Here is a 9,194-nt window from a genome sequence, read left to right as displayed (position 1 = left end):
AGTGGTCAATATTGATTTTCAAGAGCTAATGATCAATTGCCAACCGACCAATCGAAAAATAATGCAAGATGCCAAGATTGAAGAAATGATACTAGAGTTGCATAAAAACGTTCATGAAATGGTTTTTGAAGACTCTAGTTCATTTTTGGGTGAGGATGTCAAAAATGAAGTGAATTTGAAATTGAAGCGCATTGGACCACATTCTAACCATTTTTCAACATTGTGCTTAGTTGATGATATGGAAGTTGAACCAATCAAGCCAATGGAGAATTTTGGAGATAAAGAAGAAAGCGTTTTTATTTTGAAGTTTGCTATGCCAAGAAGACAAAATGACATGCCTCACTTAAGGGCCAAGAAGTGCAAAATGCGACACCCGAGAGTTGGCCTCTTTGCTTTTCTACCACCGCCCCATGAGCGTCATCATAATCTTGATTCAAAGTTGGGTGCAAATTCATATCTTCTAAATGGAGGGAAAAGTGGTAAAGGTAACCGTCGTGCCGCGACGTTAACTTAAGCGCTTAGTGGGAGACAACCCATCGTTTTAAAAATTTTAAATCATTTTTGAAATTTGATTTTTTGGAATGGTTTTGCTTATGGTTTTTGACTAATCTGCAAAGTTTCGAAATTTTTGGAGTTGTTTTGAGCAAGTCGGATTTCCGGACAGCCCCAAACCAGTAGCTGCTGAAAATTGCAGAAACTGTCCAGTTTTTGCTTCTGCAAAACTGTCCTTTGTTGTCATTGTGCAGTGAGGACACTGCAATATTTTTAGTTGGGGGTGGCATGTGGTAGCACGTTATATTTTGGTTATGCTTGATTGTGTGCCCTTGCCGGGCTTATTTTGTGACTGTTGGTGTGTCTGTGGATAGACGTTACAAATGGAACTTGCTCAAATTTTTTGAAAATTTCGTTCTTTTTGCATGTTGTAGATTAGTCACTTTTATTATTTTATTTCCGTTCTTAGTTAGGTAGTTTAGGAGTAAAAATGGTGTTGGGATGTGATTTTTTGCCCCTTGGCTAATTTTTGGCTTGCTTGGTACCAACTTATTTAAACCTTGGCATATGAATTCTTGATTTTTGAAAAAGAAAAATGATTGAAGTAAGGTTTCTTGTTGTGACTTTTAGATTCAATTTTTGACTCTTACTTTCACTAACTAGTCTCTTTAGGCTATGAGTGACTTTTTGAGTTCATTTGTTTCAATTGGTTCTTGGATACATATTCTACTTGAGTTTTCATGTGCCATGTGTGATGAGGTTTATTTGTGAGTTCTTTTGCATTATTTGTGGTCTAGAACTTGCCCGGAATGAGTTTCAAGGCGAAATCCTAGACTACACTTGGTTTGAAAAATGATGTTAGGCCTTCCTTGAACTGCTTTTGTGCTTTAAATATCCTACCCTTGCATATTTTTCCTAGTCAACCCCTTTTGAGCCTTTAACCTTTTCTTTGACAACTATGTTACAAGCTTTACGTCGTTCTTCATTGATCCATCTTTTGGTACCCTACCTCCTTAAGTGCGTTGAAAGTGCAAACATAGGCGAAAAGCCTAAGTCTGGGGGTGATGGTTGGAAAAAGTTGTTATGTGGGAGTTACTTTAAAGGCGAAGAGGTGAAAAAAAAATTAAACTGGTTGCCCGTCGTTCAGTGTTCCGGGCCGTAACGTGTGTTACGGACCGCAACACCCATCGTAACTCCATTGATTTCCATGTAAACTTTCTGGAAATTTGGATGACGTTACGGTGAGGTGTTACGAACCGTAACACCCATCGTAACACCATTGATTTCCATGTAAATTTTCTGAAAATTTGGATGACGTTACGATGAGGTGTTACAGACCGTAACACGTGTGACGGTCCGTCACTTGAGTTACGATTCCTGTGCTATAAATGAACAACTTGAGTTACGGTTGGAGATACGGACCGTAACGCCATCGACGGTCCGTCGACGGTGTTACGGTGCAAAAAAAAAAAAAAAACTAGTGTGTGTGAATAATGGGAAGACTAAGTGGTGAAATGAAAAATGAAGAAAAGGGTGGAAAAATTTCAAAGGAAGTGTGCTTTGATTGTTGAAAATTGTAGTGCTTAGGGAGGTTTTTGAGTCACTTTTTCCAAATTATGTCCCTACCTTAACCAAAAGCCTACATTACAACCCTTTAAGTCCTAATTGATTTCGAACCAAGTGTGTCTATATTAGTGGAGAAATACATGAAGGGCAAGCTTATGGTACTACGTGTGCAATTGAACATCTTTGTGAGAGAAGAGAGTTAATTCTTTCTATTTAATATCCCATTTGTGTTTTGAATTACATTTTCTAAGTGTGGGATTTTCTCTTGAGTGTGAGGGCACATAAGAATTTAAGTTGTGAAATTGTTCCATTTTCCAATTGAGAGGAATGAACAAAAGAAAGTTGTTTTGTGATAAGGAGACAAATTTTGAAGCTTTAGTGTTATGACTTGATTGCTACTTTGATTAACTTGGTGTTTGAGCACTTGAAAGGAAAATGAAGTTTCTAAGAAGAAGTTGGTGATTCATATGTTTTGAATTAATTGTTGGTACCAATCAAAGTCATGTTTTTGTGCTTAAAGTAGACTTTTTAACTTGGTATGATTGGTGCACTATTGAGTCAATTCCTTAGAAAGAGATTGTATGTTTTGAATTGCTTGAGGACAAGCAATAGTTTAAGTTTGGGGGTTTGATAAGTTGGTATTTTACCAACTTATTTCTTCTTTAATCTTATATTTTTACTATGTTTGCTTGAGAAAATAGTGCATTTAATATCATTTACATCTATTTTACAGGTTTTATATGATTTAGAAGTGATCGGAAGAAACCAAGTGAAAATAAAATCAAAAAGAGGCCAAATTGGACAGATTTGCAAAACTGTCAAAACTGGATAGTTTTGCAAAAACGGGACAGATTCGCAAAAACGGGCAGAATTGCAAATCTGAAATATGGGGCATAAAAGAGAGGCTTAGGGCAAAAGCATGATGATCTTTGGCATAACACATAAACTTGGAGGCTAGGGTTTCATCACCAACACCATTGGAGGAGAAGATTGGAAGCACTTTAATGAGATATTTCTTAATCCTTTCTTCAATTCCTTGTTTTGTATTGAATATTTATGTGTGTAGTATTTCATTTCAATACTTGAACCTTGTTTATGGAAGTATACATTGTTTAAGTTTGGATTGAATCTCTTGTTTTGCTTATGTGTTGAATGATTTTATTCCTAATGAAGTGGGTTAATGTTTCTTTAATTAATCTCATTTTGAATGATTCTTAAGGGAGTAGCTAACCCTAAGACTTGCCCATTTATTTCGATTTAAACTTGGAAGAGGCAAACTCGGGATTGGGAAAGATTAATTAACAAGAATTTGGGGCGTTAACCCTCATCTAATGGAAATCGACCTAGGGATAGGCGACACCACTTGTAGCCATATTCGGGTGTTCTTAATGCTCCTAATTGCTTTAGAGATATTCAATTAGGTAGTCTAGTTAGTCTTCGGAAGAAGCTAATTTAGAGTCATTATCCGAGGCTAAGTAATATAAACTCACCATTATTTGTAAATCATGAAGTACATTGGATCGTTACTTGAGCGTAGTTTCCCTTGTATCCATGCTTGTGGCCATTGATCATTTTACTTGCTTTCTAGGTTAGTTTACATTTTTGCATTAGTTATAATTTTCTCCGAAAAAAAACCAAAATATTATCTATTGTTTGGCATAGCTATTATTGGTGATAATTCCTACTTTTCCTAATCGCCTATATATTGTTCTCTGTGGGATTCGACCCCGACTCATAGTTGGGTAAATTATATTTGCATACGACCGTGCTCATTCTAATTAATAGGGTGGATTTGGACGTTATCAGGTCCCCCATGGGTTGTGCTACCAGGACGTCGATACTTCCGTTCGGAGTACATGTGTGCGCAGCATTGCATTTGCATTCTTACATCATTACATTGCATTGTGGCTTATATTGTGAAGATCTGGTGTTTTACTTGTGATGTTGGGTTCGGATTGGATATATTGAGACTTGACACACTTGGGTTTAGATTCTTCCACTTAGGTGACGACGTGTACTTGGTTCTGATTATTTTTGACTTATAATTGTTGATTTATCTGCCTATCTTGCTTTATTGTCTGAATTATGTTAGCTATGCTTAGTCTGCCTATGATACCTATCAGTACTGTGGTTTTGTACTGACCTGCACTTGCTGCATCCTTTTATGAATGCAGAGTTCCAGGTTGGATCTGTTTTTGTCTCCTGTGGCTGATAGTTGCTATCAGTACAACTTAGAGTTTACAGGGTGAGCACGAGACGTTCGCTGCCTTGAAAACTCCTCTTATTTATGTCTTACTTTCCATTCCAAGACATATACAGATATTGATGTATTATTATATTTCTAGATTTGTATATTTCTAGTTAGATGGTCTTGTATGGCTTAGACCAGATCCTGGGTGTATTTCCTTATTTCTGCACTTTTTCTATATTATTATCGTAAGACTTACGTGATTTATTCTCTTCCGCTTAATTGGTTTATTTATTTATGCCTTTATCATTGTTGGGTTGCGGGTTCGCTTATCGAGGTGGGAAAGGTAAGTACCTGCACGGCTTAGCCAAATTGGGTCGTGACAATAAATACCACAACTCTCCTCCACAGGAGGTTTGAGAAAAATAAAGAAATTTATATTGGCATAAACGGTCATTGGTCACGTATTTTTAGTATGCCATAAATATTGTGCTATGCCTCATCTTGGGCTGAAGGGTAATAACAAGAAATAAATCTTGTATATAAAGGTTTTGACCATGACTATAATGACAATTACTCCTTAAAAGGAGATGTTCACCATATGGCTGGTATTATGAAATATGTGGTAGTACATAATTAATTGGGAGCTTTGAAAAAGCTAATTTGTTACTAACCAGAGGAATGAAATTGTTCATAATATTGGTGTTGTAGTAAGTCTCAAATTAAACTTTTTAAGTTTCAAAGGCATTGGCCAAATATGAATTATATTGAGGCTATAAATTATTGGAAGGTTTAATATCTTCATATTACTACAACTATAGCGGGTAAACAAAATGTATGTGTAATGTTGCTTGTTTTTCCTCCAAATTTGTATTACATAAATACAAGCATGATGGAATCAGATGCTACGGAAGTTGGCATGACCGGTTGGCCATCCGGTTCAAATGTGATGCAATAATAGTTGAGAATTCATGTGGTTATATATTGAAGAAATAAAATATTCTTCAAGAATTCTCTTGTGCTGCTTGTTCTCATGATGACAAATCGATTAATTTACCAGCTAAGGTTGTGATTGTATCCCATGGTTTTGGAACGTATAAATGGTGATATATATATAGGCCCAGTCACCTGTCATGTGGACCGGTTTATTAGTATATGATTTTAATAGATGCATCTATGTTATGGTCACATGTGCATTTGATATCAACTTGTAATTTGGTTTTTGCAAGATTTTTTGCTCAAATTTTTAAATTAAGAGCATGATTACAAATTATGAAATGATGTTGATAATGTTGGTTTATATCCAAGTTGGTTTCGCAGAAATTGTATGCCTCAAATTATAGCTAAACAATTGGTAATGAGAACAAACTCCTAAAATGAAATTTGGGATGAGATATGTTATTTAATAGGGAAAAGGGTCAAATATACCCCTCTACTTTAGTTTATTAGCTAACTTTGTCCTCCGTCAGTCGAAGTAGTCAAATATACCCCTCCGTTAGCAAAAGTACACAGATGTACCCCTCAATGAAGGGAATATCCCAAATCAATCAAAATTACCCATTTTACTAAAAAAAAACATGCCCATCACTTAGACCCGACCCGACCCACAAAATTATTTCCACCCACCCTAATATACCCTCTATTGTTTGGTATTTTACGGAAGAACAATTGTATTAATTACTTAGAAACTAATTTTACGGATAAAATAAACAAGAAGTTGACTGAAGTTAATTCGCTGAAAAGGGATCAAATGGGATCATCAATTATAGGTCATCAGGGATCCTTTATAAAATACCAAACAAGTTACTCCAGTTGGATGATGAAAATGGAACCCAGGACATATAAAAGTTCCCAGCAAATGAAAACAAATCAATGGAAAGAACCCATGTGCAACAATTGGGTGCCTGAATTGAAAATTAAAATACCCACCTCATAATGCGGGTATTTTAATTTTCAATTCAGGCACCCACCTCATAATGCGGGTATTTTAATTTTCAATTCAGGCACCCACCTCATAATGCGGGTATTTTAAATTGCAATTCAGGCACCCACCTCACAATGCGGGTATTTTAATTTTCAGTTCAGGCACCCACCTCACAATGCGGGTATTTTAATTTTCAATTCAGGCACCCACCTCATAATGCGGATATTTTAATTTTCAATTCAGGCACCCACCTCATAATGCGGGTATTTTAATTTTCAATTCAGGCGCCCACCTTCTAATGCGGGTATTTTATATTTCAGTTCAGGCACCCACCTCATAATGCGGGTATTTTATATTTCAGTTCAGGTACCCACCTCATAATGCGGGTATTTTCAATTTTAGTTCAGGTACCCACCTCATAATGCGGGTATTTTAAATTTCAGTGGAAGTGGACGTGGATTTATATTATTTATTTTACACTGTGGAAGTGGATGTGGATTTATATTTTTGGTACAATTGAAGTGGATGTGGATTTATATTTTATGCTGTGGAAGTGGACGTGGATTTATATTTTACCGTGGAAACGGATGTGGATTTATTTATTTTACACCGTGGAAGTGGATGCGGATTTATATTTTTGTACAATGGAAGTGGATGTGGATTTATATCTATATTTCCTCAAAATAAACGTGGATGTGGATTTAGCTCTCGTTAAAGTGGATATCAATGTCGACTTAATTGGAAGCCATAAATTTAATTCATCTTCAAAGTATGTTGTGGATTCAACTTTCGAAATAGGGGTTACAAGTGTAAGCTTCTCCAACCCTGTCTTATTTACCCATATATTTCTTTATTGCTAACAATTGTTTTTAGCTTGTGGCTTTTGACAATATTAAAGTTGGCATCACACATCAATTCGTGGAACTATTTCTTCGGCAGCGAACTGGGGCAATTTGTCGGGAAGGATAATCAGACTTCCCGACACGGGTCAAAGATCTACCTCGAACACTCGTCTCTAATCAGAAATATTCTTTTGCATTCCAGCAATTCAATTTTCAGAATTCTCAAGTTCTATCATGATACCCAGTGTCATCATAATTCAACACTGGGACAATATTTTGCAAGATTCGCGCCAATCGGGGTTCATTAGTCATAAGGTGTCGTAGTTGTCCCAGAACTACACTCGACCTGATTCTCGTACAGCCCGAGATATGTAGGCAACTCAGATAACGGAGTTCGGTCATAATCCTCTCAAGTTTCCTTTAGCCGGGACAAAATAGGCTATTGAGTCAACGTCTTTGCCCGACAACTCTTTTCATCAATACCGGGCAAAGAGGGACAAGTTGTTGACACCCAATTTTGTCCCGCCTCTCTTCCGAAATACCTATTTATGCTCCTAACATTTTTGGAAAATTAAAAAATATATATTATATTTTACTATAATTATTAGCCTTTTATCAATGCCGGCGTTTCACTATCCTATTACAATACTGATTATTATTATTATTATTATTATTATTATTATTATTATTATTATTATTATTATTATTAATAATATCATTATATCTCACATTTTTATCATTTCGGCATTTTACCAGCTTACGCCCACGCATCGCATTTATTTCGCACAGTTAAACGACAACGTTTATTTATTGTTAAAATACTATTGCACGGCTATTATAACGCCATTTTTTATCTGAGCACTAATAATTGCATATTTTATATGAAGTAATATTTTAACACAAGTTATTTAAATAGGTCTTTTATTTAAACATAGTAGCCCAATCAACTCATAGTATTTTCGGAACAATTCACAAAAAACAGTCCACATTTTAATTTACCTGACACCATTTTAATTTACCAGCCCATTTTAATGCCCAATCCATATTTTAATTTCCCAGCCCATTACCCATTTAAACCCGGTCCATCCCACACCAATACCCGACCCGATTTGGCCCATTTTTTTAACCTAAACCCCCCCCCCCCTTTCTTTTCTTTTTTCTCCTTCGTCCGCCGCGCCTCCCTTTCCCCCTTTCCTCTTTCTCTCCCTTCGCCCCCCATCGCCACCCTACTGTTTCTCTATCCCACGCCTCCACCATGCCCTGTCCCCCCACGCTTCTGCCACCCCCATGCTCACTGTCATTCCACTTCACTCTGTCCCCTACGCTCATCTCTCTCTTCTAGTAAAAACGAAAACCCTAACAATCGCCCTATAAATAATCGTTTTCGAAGTCATAAAAAGGGGGATTTTTTTGGAGCTTGATTGGTGAAACCCCAAAAGAACAGGACCTTTGATTCAGAAAGTTCCCTAATAATCGATTTTCGGTTCAAGAAACCCCCTGCAGAGTTTTTTTTTGTTTAGCTGTCCTAATATCACAAAAAAATATCGAATAAAAAATACTTAAACGATTTTTTCGTCTGTTCTGTGGTTGTTGCGAATCCGAGTTTCGCAACCTCAAATCTGAAATGTTTCGAGTGTAGATTGGAAAACCTGTACCCATTTCGCTGCACCAGTAAAAGGTCAGCAATTTCCTTTCTTCTTTGAAATTCATGTTTTGGTTTGATGTTTATATGAGTTATTTTGTGCAGATTAGTTAATCTCAGTTTAATTCTACTCAGTTAACTTCATGTACGTTTAGTGTATTAATCATGTTATCTGATTGGTAATTGATTTAAGATTTAAGCATCAAATCTGCGTGTGTTGGATTAGATGCCCAAGTTAGTGTTAATCTTTGCCATATGCTTGTTTCGATGATTAGTCTGAATGAGGTTGCTTTAGGTCCAATTAATTATGATATTGTTAAGTGACGGTTGTTGATTGTCGTACGATTCAGTTCGGTCATTTAATGCTAGTATTAGTTGGTATCGATATGTATGATCAGTTGGGTAGACATGCGTAAGTTGGGGATTTCAGGTATCTGTTCCATACGAGCTATATCTCTCTTTCACCATCTCTGGTTCAGTCATTGCTATTGGTTTGAGTGATAGTTCAGCTTGTCGTTTTAAGGAAAGTTGTGTTAAGCG

This window comes from Lycium barbarum, chromosome 4 (genome assembly GCF_019175385.1).
Source record: "Lycium barbarum isolate Lr01 chromosome 4, ASM1917538v2, whole genome shotgun sequence".
Taxonomy (NCBI): Eukaryota; Viridiplantae; Streptophyta; class Magnoliopsida; order Solanales; family Solanaceae; genus Lycium; species Lycium barbarum.
Note: the sequence above shows the minus strand (reverse complement) of the source record.